This window comes from Pinus tabuliformis, chromosome Q (assembly GCF_031772625.1).
Source record: "Pinus tabuliformis cultivar Carrire ecotype Pingquan chromosome Q, CPIR1, whole genome shotgun sequence".
Taxonomy (NCBI): domain Eukaryota; kingdom Viridiplantae; phylum Streptophyta; class Pinopsida; order Pinales; family Pinaceae; genus Pinus; species Pinus tabuliformis.
Genome location: NC_142296.1, coordinates 1,117,142,151 through 1,117,159,239, shown reverse-complemented (window position 1 = coordinate 1,117,159,239; position 17,089 = coordinate 1,117,142,151). Strand labels below are relative to the sequence as shown.

General features: G+C 35.9%; 1 pseudogene; it reads left to right on the top strand.

The window, feature by feature from the left end:
• The first annotated feature begins 14,604 nt into the window (after positions 1-14,604).
• LOC149223435 (PHD finger protein ING1-like) lies at positions 14,605-15,292 on the top strand (annotated as a pseudogene).
• The last annotated feature ends 1,797 nt before the right edge of the window (positions 15,293-17,089 follow it).

Genomic DNA, 17,089 nt, shown 5'->3' with positions numbered 1-17,089 from the left:
GGAGGCTATATACATAATCCCACTTAGACTTCGGTTGCAAGACTCTTCAAGTCGTGTAAGACCTGCAAAACCTTCATTAGTAAACCCTAGAATAATAATTAAGCCTTAACATTGCATCCAAATTATAGATTTAAGCATACATTAGAAATTTACCTTATAACCCTCTAATTGGTTTCTTTTATCATGGAAATCCCTTGTTGCATGCAAAAGAGGATTATAGAATACAAAATTAGTGTTTTCAACGGTTCAAAAAGGGTATTTTGGCAGGAAGAAGTTCCTCAATTTCTAGTCGCAATAATTTTATTGATGCAAAAGGTGGTGAGATACATATTACATGCTTCAACATCTAAGTGACACACTTCCATCCTTCCATAGACATTGTGTAACAACCCTGGTTAAAAGTCCATGTAAAAATATATAAGACCATGGTGATGGGACATGTATTCCAAGCTTAATGGTGGTAAGACATCCTAGTGTGGGTGTTCATTTCAGTTATTATGGCTAAGAAAATTGGCAAAGGCAATGGCGATGCCTTTGGAAAGGGAAAGTGGAATTAATTGGAATTTTGTTTATGAAAATAATGGAAATTAGGAGAAAAGGAAGGTGGAAAGTCACATGTTGCATGTGAGGAGGAAATTGAAGGAAAATAATGGAAAATGAAGAAAATAGAGGCCTCATTAATAAAAAGGCTTCTTAGGATCAGTTGGTAAGCTTTTGTTCAGACTTTTGTCGGTTTATTTTTGGAGCTCTCTCTCTATTATCTCTCTCTCTCTCTCACTCTTGGACACATATTTTTCTTGGAGCACTCTTGGAGGAGTGTGGCATATCTGGAAAATTGGAGAAAGAAGGAAAAAGAAGATCAGGATCAAGTGGCTACCATGGGATTATTTGTAGTTATCGAGTTGCATGTATGATTTCCTTGCTAGTTTTGGAATGCATGGTTATGCATGTGTGTTCTTGGTTCTCTTGTTGTCATTGGCATGGGTTTTGCCAAGTGTGACAATGTTTTTCAACCTAACCTTGCCATTTTCGGATAGCCATGGTATTATGGGTTTCTCATGTTTTGGTTGAGTTGGATTTCCAGATGGATTCGAAGTTGAGTGAGGTGGATCTTTGAAAGGAAAGAACACATGGCCTAGTGATCCCTGAACTGGACTATGGATTGCGGTAAAGGCACTGGCCTGGTGACCTCTAAACTATACTATGGGTTGCGGTAAAACCAGGTATTTTGTGCCTTGGTGGGACTAACAATCATCTACTGATGAATGGCAAGATATATGGTAAAGCCTAGAGGTGGTTTCCCTTGATCAGGCCTAGGAATTATTGCTGGTGAATGGAAGGATATACGGTAAAGCCTGGAGGGCGGTGACTCGATTATGGCCTAGTGATCCTTGAATCAAACTATCGATTACGGTAAAACCTAGAGACTAAGAGAAAGGAAAATTCCTCATGATGTAGGTGGAGAAATCTGGTGGCATCAATGCTTGTTTATGGCCTAGTGATCCGGTGGGGATCACAGTAAATCCTAGTATTGCATATTTATTTTTTAGGCCTAGTGATTAGGCGAGGAATGTGCTAAAGCATGGTTTTATTGATGAGGGTGAGGTGGTGTAGCCTCAGGAATCCCTGGATGAGTTTTGGTTATAAGTCCCACATTCATGCTTAGAATGTGGCATAGGGGTGATTAGCTAAAAGAAGATTTGGTTCAACTAATCTATGGTTGGGTGGTATGTGGAAGTCCTAAACCTGGTTGGCTTATGCATTCATTAATAAGAATTTCTTCCCCTTCATATTTCATGTGTAAATGCACTGGTTTATATGTGGATTCTATGGTTTTTTTATCCTTGTTATTTATGTTGGTTATGAGCATGTTTTATGACAGTGATAATGTATATCTCTCATCATGTTTTGGTCGATAAATGAATGAACAATGAATATATCACCTAATTGATGATAATGCATCTAATGTGATAAGGCATCAATGCTTCCTTATGAATCTCAGATAAGTATGAGACCCATATGATCAAATTTGTTGTTATGACCTGTAGATTACATGTGCACAATGTGTTCGACAAAATGCATGTCATGGTTATGTTTGGTTAGGTCAAGTACTTGATAAGGTTTTTTTTATAGGATTTGTCTTGGTGTCGCTTATTTTCTTGGAAAGTCTCATAAAGTTCCGGGTAGTGGTTTTGAGACTAGCCCTTAAAAAGTGGCTCAAATCTTGCAGTCTCTGGCAAAGAACTAGCTGAAAAAGACTGTAGTTTCTCCCTTGCAGGCACTGTGGGAGCGATTGAAGGGTCCCAATCACATGAATTCCCATGTCATGGGAGCGACTAGGGTTTAATTCATTGAAAGTCTAGGTTAACTCAGGGGTTTGGCACTTGGAGTGGTAAATTTTCTCTTGGGGGTCCTGTAGCACCCGAGGGAGGTTTGTAAGGTATTTGTTCATCAGTTCCACTTCCTTAACCACACTTAGGAATTATAATCATATCATAGTAACTCTTCATCACATGTTTAACCAAGTTGGCCGATTACTTGGGTAGATGTGGGAGGAAGGTGTTACACATTGGAAAAGTTTACATCATCTCAAAATGGTACATTAAGCTTGCAAAAAAAGAATTCAATCATTTTAAAAATGATTGGGAAATAACTCTAGATATTACCTCGAGCATCGAATCTTGTCTAGAGGATGAGAATTCAATACAAACCACAATTTTCTATTCACTCCTATTAATGAAGCACTAACTTTAGCCAACAACTCTATAGTTGATATTATTGGAGTTGTTATCTCCATTAGTCCTTTACTAACCATCATGAAAAACAATGGAATAGAGGCACATAATAGAACCCTCCAAGTAAAGGAAATGTCAGGTTATAGTATAAATATCACATTATGGGGAGTATTTTGTAAGGAATTTAATAGTATGTCAATTACTACAACTTTCACATCCCAACTTTCCTTCAATCCTATTCTCAAAGAAGCACGAGATTTGAGAACTTCGTTCAAGAACCCATTGAAAATTCCTACTTGTCACTCATTATCCACACATGGAGATTTATGTGGGTATGCTTCCACTTGAAAGTACTTGGTTGACATACAAAATCATGGAATTGGCAAACGTCCAAACCTTATATTCATTTTGACCAAGGTAACTATTCTTCAGTAGATGCAAACAATTGTTAGTACAATGAATGTGTAATATACCCCACATACATATAAAATATCTAATAATTATTTTTCTTTTGAATATTTGGAATATTGTATCAAGGAAACAATGTATTTATTATCTAACTGTCTTTTTTCCTTTTATTCCCTATGCCACTGTTTCTTAACTTATTGTTTATTTTCCCTCTATACATTAAACTTCACGGTCCTTGGAAATATTATGATAATTGTTTAAAAGTTGATGAGGGTATTGTGCAATGTATCCAATTGATGGTATTAACACATATTCGTAACCCTTACAAGTATTGATCCTTAGTGATTCTATTGATAATACACATGAGCGTCATTTAGCTAAGACAACTTGATTAGTATTTTACACATTATTTATATATATTAGCTTGTGGTGCCATCTTGGACACTAATTATTTCGATCATGTTGTAATGGTTTTATCATGGGCCTAGTGTGATACTTGGATGGCTTACAGGGCTCCATCATGCCTCACCGACGTGATTGTTATGACGAGAACGATCAGGATTCCCTGGGGCAATCCAATTGTGGTAATAGATTTCCTTAGTTGGTTATGGTAACCATCTTAGCCCCCCTGTCATTCTGACTACAATATGTACTTGGGGTTTTTCAATATCAAGGCTTTGCACTCCTAAAGCGTGAGTATTTTCTTCCAAGAATTACCTAGGTGTTTCAACTATTGGTTGTTGTGGAAATCTTTCTAGGTTTTGGTACTTACATCCTTTTCAATTTCCTTGGTGTTTAAAGGATTTTCTATTGGTCATCATACTGATTCTTTGATAAGTAAGTCTGCAAATAGATGTTTCTTTTCTAATATAATTATAATTTTAAAAGATGGGGCTTTTATCCCTTATGAATCACTAACTTTTTTTCTTTTTTTTTTCCTGACTTACCATAGGAACGACGGAACTCTAGTATCTTTCGCAAGCCAAGACTTTGCCGACCTAACCTCTAATTGAAGGATGGGAAAAACAACATATTCTCTAATTCATCTCCCATCATTTCGATAGTCATAGTTTTAAGGATAGAAGTTACATCTACAATATTTCGTTGGAATTTTTTTGTGAAACCCATGTATTACACACTCCATCTCAAGTCTTTACAATCTACCTCAATGTTTGGTAGTTTGACTATCTCAATCTATCTAAAATGAGAATATCCTTATCCATCATTGGGTTTCCATGTTCTTCGTGGATAATTTTCCTCTCTTTGTATGACCCAATGGAAATAGTGAATTTCTATTTATCTTCTTAGGATTCTTGTAAATAATTTCATCTCCTTTCTATTTACCTAGTAAGTTAGTAGGTTTACATTTTTTTTACTTCACTCGTAATCATTCTCTCATATTTATTACCTCAAGGTTTAGTATAATAGTTCTTATGATTGCAGGTCTGTATAGGACTTGCTAAATTCTTTGCAAGGATTAAGCATTTAGGGCTTATATTTCAAAAAAGAAATCCTAAGTGCCCGAGACTTAATTATTTCTTATTTTATTTGTCTTTCTGTTACATGGCACTCCTCACTATCGGGGAATTAGGCTAGCCCTAGTTGAACCTGCTATGTTTCTGGTGCAACATAGAACAATTGTCTAGGTAGTCTATACGCTAGTCTTAGGCTCTGATTTTGAGTTTACTTAAATCTTCTCATAAATATTTTCCATGTTTATTGTCTTGGTCTAGCATGACCACTTTTTATAATTAACTAAGCTTATTGGAGGCTAGCCACAAATTTAAATTTTGCCTTTACATATATACAATGTATATTTATTCCAATGCATTTGTTTTCCAACTAAAGTTATGAGTTTCTCTTAGCTATTCTTATAAGGAGTTGAAAATGTCAATGCTATTTATTTCTTGTAGCATTATCATCTTTTGTTAGCACAGTCTGGTTTATTGAAGAAAATAGTATTTGTTTTTATAAATATATTGTACATTTACTAATTATTGTTTCCAAACATTTTTCTTTTTCTATTGGGTATATATATTTCTTATGGGGTTTTCACCCTCGTAGTATTTCTTCCCTACATGGTTACACACACCCACCCACCCACCCACAAAGAGAGAGAGAGAGAGAGAGAGATATCAATTCATTTATATATAGTTTGTGGATAGTTCTATTGTATAGAAAAGCGGAGTCCTAGACTCCTGGTTTCTAGGTTTCTAGACTTCTAAGATTTTATGACCGATTAGTCCCTTGGTAGGGACTGTACATTGGTTGAGGGATAACCTAGGTGTTTTATTACAGATTTATCCCATAATCGTACTAACCCTGCCATATATACATCTTAGTTTTTTATATACACATATATTTATATAGATAAAATTTAATGAATACTCACTAGAACTAAACACCTAGTTATTCACAGTTTTATTTTATAGATTCACCCTCACAAAACTAATTAATGTAGATTATCCATTTCACGTTACCACCATAGACTTACATTCAACAATATTTGCATCTTATCCTACCGGATATTTAGGATCAAAAGAAAACAATTCTTATCATGCATAATTATAGCACAACGTAACAAACAACGGATACTTATTTGAATCTTTGAAAATATAGTAGGAGTTTCCACATTCTTCCCAACTAATAAATTTTTCTCTCAATAATTCCCTTGAGATCTAGAATCCTTTCCTATCAAGAAACCAATCAGTAATTTTCACACAGTCACCTCCTTAGGCCCTTAGCAGAGTCCTCATTAAACTAAGATTAATGCTTATCCACATAGGTCTAGTTTTTATCTCCCATTAGAACATTGATTCTATTTTCCATATTTCCTTTCTCTCCTGTAATATTTTCTATGATAACATATTCCACTCATGATATCTCTCTCTAGTCATGATCATTCTCTCCCTTGGGAAGAATCATCCATCGGGTTGGAGGATTTTTTTTGTGTGTCTTTGTCCATTCTTGGACCATAACTAATTCTAATTATTTCCTGGTAGTTGGGAACCTAACTATTCATATGGTGGCTCCTCTTGTATTTTGAAAAATAAGAATAAGTAAAACAAATGTATTTCATAACAACAATAAATATTTATAATCTCATAAAATTTTCACTTTTACGTTTCAACCACATTTCAAATTTATAAAATCATAAAAGTATATATAGAATTGATTTCACCAAGGGTACTACATTTCCCCTCCCCTTAAAACGAAACATTGTCCTTACCATTTTACTGCATTCATTCCCCTTGGAAAAACATAGGAAAATCCTTTTTCATTTTTTGCTCCATCTCCTAGGTGGCTTCCTCAGGCCCGAAGTGCTTCCATTGCAATTTGACCTGGTTGATGGCTTAATTATGGAGTATAGTTTCCCCCTGGTGAAATATTTGTAGAGGATTGACCTAGAACTTGCCTTTCATTTGACCTGTACAACATTCCAATTGATTAAATGAGGAGGATCATGAGTATACTTTTTCAAAAGAGACACATGAAATACATTATGAACCTTAATGTGGGATGGAAATGCTAGTTAGTAGGCCACTAGACCTAACTTGGCTAGTATTTCAAATGACCCACAAAACTGAGGGGCTAACTTAACACGACTTCCCAATTCTGAGGTACTCTTTTTTGGTTGGAAGTTAATGTATACAAGTTCCCCTACTTGGAATGATTTGTGTGTCCTCTTCAAATATCTATAGCTATTCTTCCTATCCCGAGTTGATTTTAGGTTCTATTTTATTCTCTTCACTATTTGTTCTATTTCCTCCAAAAGATCTGGTCCTAACACAAGCCAATCTTCAGGCTGACTCTAACTCAAGGGAGTATGGCACTTTCTCTCATACAGAACTTTGAAAGGACTCATTTTGAGGGATGCCTAATAACTATTGTTATAGGAAAGCTCAACTAAATGCAGATAATCCTCCCATTTAGTGGGTTGATTCATAATGTACATGTGTAGCATGTATTTAAGGATCTGATTGGTCCTTTTGGGTTTCCCATCTATTTGTGAGTGATATGCAATGTTTAAGTTCAGTTGTGTTCCCATTCCTACAAAAGTTGGAAGTTGTCGTAGTTTCTAAAAAAACCCCAAAGAAATTTATCCTGTACGCCTGAATTGTTAGAAAATTATTTATTACAGAGCAATGGAACACAAAATATTGCAGGAATATAAACACAGAAAATGCATAAAACAAGAGAGACACAGATATACGTGGTTCACCTAGTTTGGGCTACATCCAGATAGAAATAGCTAGTCCTTCTTTTATTATATTATCTAGCAAAATGAAGAGATACAACCTACAACAGATTCGTTGTAACACCCTCTTCGCTCTCAATCTCCTCTCTCTTTCTCACTCAGAATCCAGATCTGATATAGATGCAATACAATTCCCTCATATATATAATGATAGGTTGCCTTCTAGGGCAGAAAACCCTAAATTAAACATCACTTCTACCGTCAGATCATCCGCCTAATGAACGGCCCAGATTGACTAGAAATTTCTAGACTTTTATAAGGCAATTTTACATCTATTTTTAGCTTCGGGGGCGCTGCCCCTGAACCCTCGCTGGGGGACCGCTAGCCACCGGACCCCCCAGCTAGGGGGGATTTACCCCCCCGCGTGGAGGGGTGTACAGTCTTCCTGGGGTATACATCCAGCTAAAACCTTTGAATACAAAAGATAATCAGGCTCCACACCCAACAATCTCCCACTTGGAGACTAATCATAGCAACTCCACCGCTGCTTCATTTGCTAGACAATGACTCCACTTTGGACCTGGTTGTTTCTCATCTTCTTCATCATACTTGAAGACCAATTGAAACTGAGTAGATTCTCAGTTTCTCCCTAGTTACAACTTTTGTTAGCATATCTACAGGATTTTGGATCGTGTGTATCTTTTCCAGCTTCAACTGTCCATATTCCAATGCTGACAGTATGAAATGGTACTTGAGATGTATATGTTTAGTCTTGGAATGAAATGTGGAGTTCTTTGCAAGATGTATGGCACTCTGGCTATCACTGTATAACCTGCCCAACTCCTGCTTCTTACCCAACTCATCAAGAAAGCTTTGTAACCAAATCATTTCTTTACTAGCCTTTGTAGCAATAACATACTCTGCTTCTGTTGTTGAAAGTGCAACAACACTTTGGATTTTCGAAACCCAACTGACAGTTGTTCCACCTATAGTAAATACATATCCTATAGTGCTCCTTCCGTTATCTCTGCCAGCTACCATATCTGCATCAACATATCCCTGTAGAGCAATGTTTGAACCACCAAAGCATAATGGTTTATTTGTGGTACCTCTCAAATACCTAAGAATCCACTTCAACACCATCCAATGTTCTTTTCCTAGATTGTTCATGTACGTGCTTACAACTCCCATTGCATGTGAAATATTAGGCCTTGTCTAGACCATTGCATACATTAAGCTTCCAACTGCTGATGCATATGGAACTTTAGACATATGAGCCATTTCTTCCTGAATCTTGGGACACGCCTCCTTACTTAATTTGAAATGGCTAGCCAAAGGTATACCAACTAGTTTTGCATTATGTATATTAAACCTTTTCAACACCTTTTCTATGTACTCACTTTGAGACAATGTTAATTTGTGATTCTTCCTACCTCTAGTTATTCTCATACCAAGGATTTGTTTTGCAGCGCCCAAATCCTTCATTGTAAATGAGTTTGCCAATTTTCTTTTGAGCACATTTATTTACTACATGTTAGAACCTGCAACAAGCATGTCATCTACATACAATAACAATATAATATACCTGCCATCATTTTTCCTTTTGAGATAAACACAATGATTAGAGTGACATCTAGTATAACCTTGTTCAGACATAAACCTGTCAAATTTTAGATAACACTACCTTGGAGCTTGTTTTAAGCCATACAAGCTCTTCTTCAACTTGAACACTAGTTTCTCCTTCCCTTTTACCTCATATCCTTGTGGCTGCTACATATATATCTCTTCCTCCAAATCCCCATGGAGAAAGGCTGTCTTTACATCTAACTACTCAAGATGAAAATCTTCAGCTATTACTAGACTTAAAATAATTCTGATTGAAGTCATTTTAACAACAGGAGAAAATATTTCATCAAAATCAATACCTTTGTTCTGTGCAAACCCCTTCACCACAAGTCTAGCTTTATACCTCTGTTTTCCTCCATCTTCTTCCTTCAACATGTAAACCCATTTATTCTGTAGTGTTGTTTTACGTGCAGGCAACCTGATTAAGTCCCAAGTCTAGTTATGTGCTAAGGAGTCCATCTCTTCTTTCATGGCTTGCTCCCACTTCTTCTTGGTTTCTACCCGCATTGCTTCTTCATAACATTCTGGTTCACCAGAATCAGTTAACAATACATAATATAATGAAGGAGAGTATCGTTCAAGGGGTCTACTTATCATGGTAGATATTCTAACACCACTTTCAGGTGTTTGAGGTGCTTTTTGTTATTGTTGTTGTTGTTCTGGCTATTGATCATTATGATTTTTAGGCACCATCACTTTTTCTGTGATCTTGTCAAGCATTGTGTATTATCTGTTTTCTTTTTCCTATTTCTTTTCCTGTAGCTGATCCTTATACAAAACCTTTTCATTGAATATTAAATCTCTGCTCCTAATGATTTTGTGACTTTCATAATCATATAAGCGATAACCAAAATCATTAACACCATATCCAATAAAGGTACATATCTTTGATTTTGCCTCAATCTTTGTTCTATTTTATTTATTAATGAGGACAAAGGCTTCACAACCAAAAGTCTTTAAAAATGAGTAGTTTACCTTTTTACCTGTCCATGCCTCCTCTGGAATACCACCATCCAAGGAACTTGAAGTCTCTATATTTATTAAATAAACAACAGTGTCTACAACATCTGCCCAAAATTGTAAAGGAAATCCTGCATGCAATCTCATGCACCTTGCACGCTCCATGATTGTCCTATTCATCTTCTCTGACAAACCATTTTCTTGTGGTGTTCCTGGAACTGTCTTCTCTCTGCGAATTCCATTCTCTGAACAGTACCTATCAAACTCTTTGCTGCAATATTCACCTCCATTATTTGATCTGAGACACTTCAACCTTTTCCCTGTCTCATTTTCAACCAAAGCTTTCCATTTCTTGAAAGTATCAAATACATCAGATTTATTTCAAATACAATAAATCCAGGTTTTTCTGGTTGCATCATCAATAAAAGTAACATAATAACGAGAGCCACAAGAGATGATACCTGAGCAGGTCCCCATACATCTATATGCACAAGCTCTAATTTTTCGCTCTTCTTTTCTTTCCCAACTCTAAGGAATCTGTCTCTCTTTTGTTTTCCATAAACACAATTTTCACAGAATTTTAAATCAACATGCTTCAAACTTGGCAACAAATTTCTTGAGTGAAGAATCTGCATCCCCTTCTCACTCATGTTCCCAAGCCTATGATGCCAAAATGTCGTATCTTCTCCTGTAGAGGTTAAAGCATTAACAGAATTAGAAATACCATTGCATAAATACAATGTACCAACCTTTTCACCTTTTTCTATTACCAGGGCTCCTTTGGTGACCTTCCAGGTTTTTTCTGTCAAAGTAGTTACGCAACCTTCACCTCCCAATTGCCCAATTGAAATCATATTTTTCTTCATATCAGGAACATGCCTTACCTCCTTCAATAGCCATTGATTTCCATTTTGCTGTTTTATGAAAACTATAGCCATTCCAACGATTTTACAGGGTTTATCATCACCCAATCAAACTTGTCCAAAATCTCCTTGAACATAATCATGAAAATGTTTCTTATCAGGTGTGGCATGGAATGAGGCCCCTGAATCTACAACCTAGGCATCAATAATATTTTCTAATGAAAGAATCAAAGCATCTTGCAATACATCACTTGTTACATTCGCTTCATGATTAGTTTCTTGATGTGCCTCTCCTTCTTTTCTCTTCCGAGATCTACAGTCTTTCTTCAGGTGTCCTTTATTCCCACATTTCCAGCACACTATCCCCGATCTGGACTTGGATCTGCCTTTTATTGACTTACTGCGATATCCTGAGCTCTTTCATCTTTCCATTTTTCTTCACCTAGTCTCTGCAGTCAAAGCATTACCTGATGTCTCAGCGGAGATTTTCCGTCACATTTCCTCGCTAAAGATTGCACTGACAACATCATCAAACTTTAAAGTACTAGATCCAGAGACAAAGTTACTAATGGCCATAACTAAGCCATTCCAACTTTCTGGCAATGAGCACAAAAATAACAGAGCCCTAACTTCATCATAAAATTTACCCCTACAAAACTTAACTGACTTGCAACTGTATTAAAATCACTTAAATGGTCTGTAAGAGATCCACCTTCTGACATCTTCATATTAAATAAATTCTTCATAAGAAATACCTTATTTGAGGCCGACGGTTTTTCATATAGTTTGGCCAATGCTAACATTAAACCCTGTGTTGTCGTTTGCTTTGAAATATTAAACGCTACCGACGCCGCTAGGAACAACCATATTGTTCCAAGTGCCTTTCTGATGAGAAGCTTCCATTCTTCATCTGTCATACCCGTCAGCATCTTTGTTTTTCCGCCCAATGGTAGGTACAGATCTTTCTGATACAGATAATCTTCCATCTGCATCTTCCACAGCGAGAAGTTTTGGCCGTTAAATTTCTCGACCCTAAACCTACAATCTTTCGCCATTGCTCCCACTCGAACCAGGAACTCTTCTCTCCTGCGAGTTTATCAGCCAAATAGACCTTCGGCTCTGATACCAGTTGTTAGAAAATTATATATTATGGAGCAATGGAACACATAAAATATTGTAGAAATATAAACACAGAAAATGCATAAAACAAGAGAGACACAGATATACGTGGTTCACCTAGTTTGGGCTACATCCACAGGAAACAGCCAGTCCTTCTTTTATTATACTATCCAGGAAACTGAAGAGATAAAAAATATAGTAGATATGATGTAACACCCTCTTCGCTCTCAATCTCCTCTCTCTTTCTCACTCAAAATCCAGATCTGATATAGACACAATACAATTCCCTCATATATATAGTGAGGGGTTGCCTTCTAGGGCAAAAAACCCTAAATTAAACATAACTTCTACTATAAGATCATCTGCCTAATGAATGGCCCAGATTGACTAGAAATTTCTAGACTTTTACAAGGCAATTTTACATCTATTTTTAGTTTCGGGGGCGCTGCCAACGAACCCCCTTCGGGGCATTGCTAGCCCCCGACCCCCCCAACCAAGGGGGACAAGTCCCCCCCCGCATGGAGGGGTGTACAGTCTTCCTGGGGTATACATCCAACTGAAACGTTTGAATATAAAAGATAATCAGGCTCCACACCCAACATGAATATTTGGTCCCCCTTGCTTTTCAAGGCTTTAATGGTTATTCCTATAGCTGGACTTGGACAAAATCTTGAAATAACCTAACTATCATCAAATGCCATAGTTTCTTATATTCTCATGAAGCACATTGTACATGCATATTCCCCTTTCTTCATCCTCATTCTCATTTTGGGATACATTATGGTTTGTGACATATTGCAAAGAGTTCTTTCCCAAGATCTGTTCCAAGGTTTCTCGCATTTATGTCTACCATAAGTGAAGAGTACTCACATTTAGTAGAGTATGAGGATTTTACTTGTGCATGTCCTTATATGTACAAGGTTTTGATGAAGCTGCAATTAGACGAGGAAGCTTAACATTATTGGGCATTGTTCTTAAAGGAAAGTTGATACCACTGGATCAACAAACATTTAGTATATCACCATCTCAAGATGCCTATGCAGGTTAAACCAACCACAGGTAAAATCAACTTGAACATTGGGATTTCCTTATGGTCAACAAATGTGCAGAATAATGAATTACTCAAATGTGTATGGAATCATCAGTAGCTATATGAAATTGCGTGCCTACACAATTGATCTTTTGGAAGGTCAATTCTCCAAAAATATGAAAGAGTTAAGTTTAATCCATTTAGGTTTATTGGTGTTGTTGTTCCTTGGAATTATTCTTTCCATAATATTTTCAATCCCATGATCAGTTTTTGTGTTTTTTTTGGAATGTTACCGTAATCGAGGTTTGTGAGCATTTTTCTACTATCTTGCATTTTAGGATGCAATGGAATATATGTTGAGTCAAAAATAGCTTGATTAGTCTAGTTGTATGCCAATCATGGTTTTCAAGATATCAAAGCATACAAGTTTGTATGGCTAATTCTATTTTTGGTAGCAAGAGCACCTTCAAATCGAGTTCATGTGATAATAGGTTCTGGTGAATCTAGAGAAACACTTGTCTCTTCCATTGAAGAAGTGAAATTTGTTGGATCTACTATTGTTGTTAAGATGGTCACTAAAAATATATTGAGCACATTAACACCGTTAACACTTAAATTGGGTGGAAAATATGCATTCTTTGTTTGTAAGGATAGGGATGTTCCTCATGTTGCACAAATAGATGTCAGGGTTGCTCTACTATCAAGTGGGTAGAACTGTATTGGTGATAAGAGGTTTTATGCACATCAAGATGTCTATGATTCTTTTAAGCATTAAGTTATCAAAATTGTGAAATATTTATGAGGAAAGATGTTGCAACGAAGATGCGACTTAATCGCATAATCAAGAGTCAAATTATTACCATTCGCATAGAAATAAAGTATTCATCAATATATTACAATAGTTTGTGACTATCACAAATTGAGATTGTGACCCCCCTTTATTGCAATAATTTCATGATTTCTTAACCTGCAGTCTCCCTCATTGCATGTCGCTAGTGCAAATCCTGGCAAAATACATATTCCCCTATCTATGTGATATGTGACTATGATATGCGATCTCTCCTCATTAAAAATTGCAAATTTCATTTATAGCCTTGACATGTTCCTCCATTGCAAATTACACATGCGATCTGCAATTTTTGGCCTCCCTTCAATAACCTCCTTTCTCAATATACAACATCCCTTGACCACATAAAAGTTTACCACCCCAAAGGGCAATCCTCCTTTCTCTCATCCTAGATTAACTCATCAAATTATGATCTTGTCTTAATCATGATGCATTCTTCTTTCCATTCATCACATACTAACCCCTAAATCTATTTTCCTACCATGCTCCATCATTCAAATAAAAACAAGTTACTCTATTCACTTTGACACATTGCATACTAAAAAAAAAAATCTAAGCTTGTGCCTACAATTGATGATGACCTTGTTCAATGTGATCAAAAGCTATTAGTGCACCCATATTGTGAACATGAAAAAGAATTGTCAAGGTCATGGAAAATATGAAAGAACTCTTGGCACCTTGGCGAAGAGACTAACAATGATGAATGCAACAACAATAAATCATGCAGGTATTTTGAATCTAAATTATGATGTGGAAGACATGATTCCTCACCAAACAGAAGATGAATTAGCATATGCTTGATAGAGTTATTCAAGGAAATGATTGTTCATCGAGATAATTACTTTGAAGAGATAACACATTCCACAGATATTGCATTATTTCCTTCTGATCTGAACCACTATTTTGAACTTATGCATGGATTGGATCTTTAATTACAAGGGCTGCAAAGACATAATGAAGAATGATGTGAATGTGGAGTGGAATAAATAAAAGGGGGGGGCATAATCTAACAACATAACCCCATATGTTTCCGTTTTTAGGTTTTCTGACAATTCACTTCTTGAAAAAAAGGATTGTTCCAGTATAGATGATGAATAAGTATCCTTGGTAGTTTAGGCATATGATATTGTAGATGGACATAAACTTTGATGAGGATCTCCTACGTGAAAGGGAACTTGCAGGTGGGGTAGTAGTTATCCATAATAATACTAATACTAGTAGTAGATCAACAAAGGGACATGAATTTAACAAAGTTGGGAGTAAAAGATCACAAATAGTGGCAGAGCCACTTTGTATGGATATTTATTTTCCAGTTGATCTAAATGAACCTACTTTTTTTTCTATGACCAAGCATCTTATGGTGAGATTATTACATGTGATAATACAAACTACAAAATCAAATAGTTCCACTATAGTTGTGTTGGGATCAAGGAACAACCAAAGGGAATTGTTTTTCCTAATTGTGTTGGAAATGATAGACATAGGAAAGGAAAAGAAACCACATAATGATTTAGTTTTATACCTAGATTTTTTAGCACTAGTGTGGTAGAGGTTGTGAATGTAGTGCAATTGAGTGTGTTAAATGAACAAAAGGAATATTGGTTATATGAATCTTGTGATCTTACGGGTGGATTGATTGATGTATTTTGCCTTCTTTGTCATATAAGATTGTCTAAAGATCCTCTGGACAATGCCTCAAATCCTATGGACAGATCATATTATTATAATAAGTCACATGAAACTAGGATGTCAAATGAACTAGTAATCACAGAGCTTCTTATTGCCTTAAATAAAATACAAAGATGCGAGTAAAAAATCAGATCTAATGGGTGTATGTAATACACCAACATGAATGTTTAGGGTGGTTATATAATCCTCTGATTTATCTTGGTTAAATGGAAAAATATAATACAAGGTCTTTGAAGGTAACCCTTTCATGGAGTACTAATATGGTCTACCATGATGTGGTACTAGGAGTGAGACTATTATTGAGGCCTTCACTACGAGAATGATCTCCAACCATGAAATGATCAGGTTTTAACTTGTGGACATGAATTTATCATTAGAGGGACCACATTTCATACATTTATTTCAAGGGTTGAAACTAATTATACAATTTTTCAATTCATTACATTAAAACTAATGACATACCTTGCCTCACATTGTAAATACTATTTTGTTATAAAATGATAAATAAAATAAAAAGTTACACATAATAATTACAACAACGAAAAGAGTTCCCGATGATTCAAATATTTCATAGGGGATTTTAAGAGTCATGGGAAGCTAAAATTTCACCCTTCCCCTTTTATTAATGTATCCTCATGCCTCACTCAAAAGGGGATTTTAGCACTTGAACTTTTGTAGTATTTAAATAGTTGTTTATGCTCATGAAGCTAAAAGCACTCTACTCTTGGCAGATAGTAGGGTGAGTTGTGGTGAGGATAAGTTTTTTGTCTTGAAGATGGTGTGAGAAGCTTACTTTCCACTACTGTATTTTGATGGCCATGTTGCACATGTACTTGAGTTTTCAACATGATTAATAAGAAGCTGCTCACTTTTGGCATGGATTATGATGCACTTTCATGCTGGTTGTAAATGTTGTCCAATATTATATCGGTTATATGTTAATGAAATAATTCATAACTATTTCTTGTATGGTTGTTTTTGAATCTTTTCTCTTTTATTCGATGCCAATGCTGGTAATCTATTGTGAACTAATGTGCAATTAACCTCTAGTACATTCTTATTCGTGTATGTATTAGATGGTTTCATCTCACTGATTCCGCTTGATACATACTCCTTTTCATTTTTTGTTGTCATACTCTTGTGTTTTGTACTTCAAGATATCAATCATGGGTTGATTTAGTTCATATTCTATGGGCATTTCACTTGTGTCACCACTCTAACATCTCTCCTTTTGATAGCTAAGACAAAACATACATGGTGGAAATCAAGCCCACATACCGGATGGGGCTCCTATTCCAAACAGTGTGAGGTTTGATTAGGACTTCACGCTGGGGAGACCCCCTAACTATTGGTAGTGCATTTTCCCCCGTCAACATAAGTACATTTTGCATCCCTATCAAATATGACAGTTTTCAATATTCAATGTGCTTTGAAATTTTTTTCCACTTGAACAACTTTGTAAGTAGATTCAATAATTATAAAATGAGTATCCTTTGACAATTTATTTCCTACAACCATAATCAAGTCACGTTATCTATTTCTAAGTAAACCAGTGATAAAATCTAGTGAAATTACCTCCCACTTCCATTCTGGTATAGCAGGTGGATTCAACAA